Genomic DNA, 869 nt, shown 5'->3' with positions numbered 1-869 from the left:
TGTGGCCAGTTTGTCTTTGTTACGTATTATAAGGTCTAGACTAAGAAATGTGTAATTCCAAAACTGGGAAATCAAGGTCATTTTTTTGGAAAAGAAGAAAAAGCTCAAAATTATTTCAAATTGAGGAATCAAAATATGTGACAATTCTTCCTCAGATACATGGAAGTAAGTGTTCTGAACATGTTAGCACATTCTGAGGTGCTTCATGCCAAATGGTTTATTAAGCTGCTTGGGTCACTGCTTAGGTGTTTTGAACCTTCCTTTCTCCCTTCCCCCCAAAATATTTTTATTGCTCTATTATCTAATAACAATAAGTTTCTGATTTTCTTTTTTTTCAGTGTTGATTTATTCTGAGAGAGAGAGACAGCGGGCGAATGTGGCAGAGAGACAGGAAGAGAGGACCCAAAGCAGATCCACACTGACAGCAGACAGCCCACCGTAGGGCTCCAACTCACCAACCATGAGATCATGACCTGAGCTGAAGTTGGATGCTTAACTGATTAACAATCTAGTACATCTGAGAGTATTTAAAATATTATAACTACAGCTTCAAAAGACCACGGTGGTATTTGGACTGAGCAGTATTCACAGTCAATATTGCAAGCCTGAAGTAAACACACAGCATATGTTGGTTAGCACGCTCTGTGAATAAGCTATATGGTATGTAAACAAATCCAGAGCTGTATTATCATTAGAAAGTCAAAATGGTTAGTCCTACCAGAAGGAGTTTGCTTATGCCTTGCAAAAAGGAAAGGGGGCGGGGGGGGGGGGGGGGGGGGAAAGAAGACGTTCAGGGTTGTATTTACTTTCTCCCTACAAAACTTTGTCCCTAGTGTATTTCTTATAATGTCCAATTTCTTACTTGTGGT

Source organism: Neofelis nebulosa, chromosome 2 (assembly GCF_028018385.1).
Source record: "Neofelis nebulosa isolate mNeoNeb1 chromosome 2, mNeoNeb1.pri, whole genome shotgun sequence".
Taxonomy (NCBI): domain Eukaryota; kingdom Metazoa; phylum Chordata; class Mammalia; order Carnivora; family Felidae; genus Neofelis; species Neofelis nebulosa.
The sequence above is the reverse complement of the archived record's forward strand: the minus strand, read 5'-3'. Positions refer to the sequence as shown.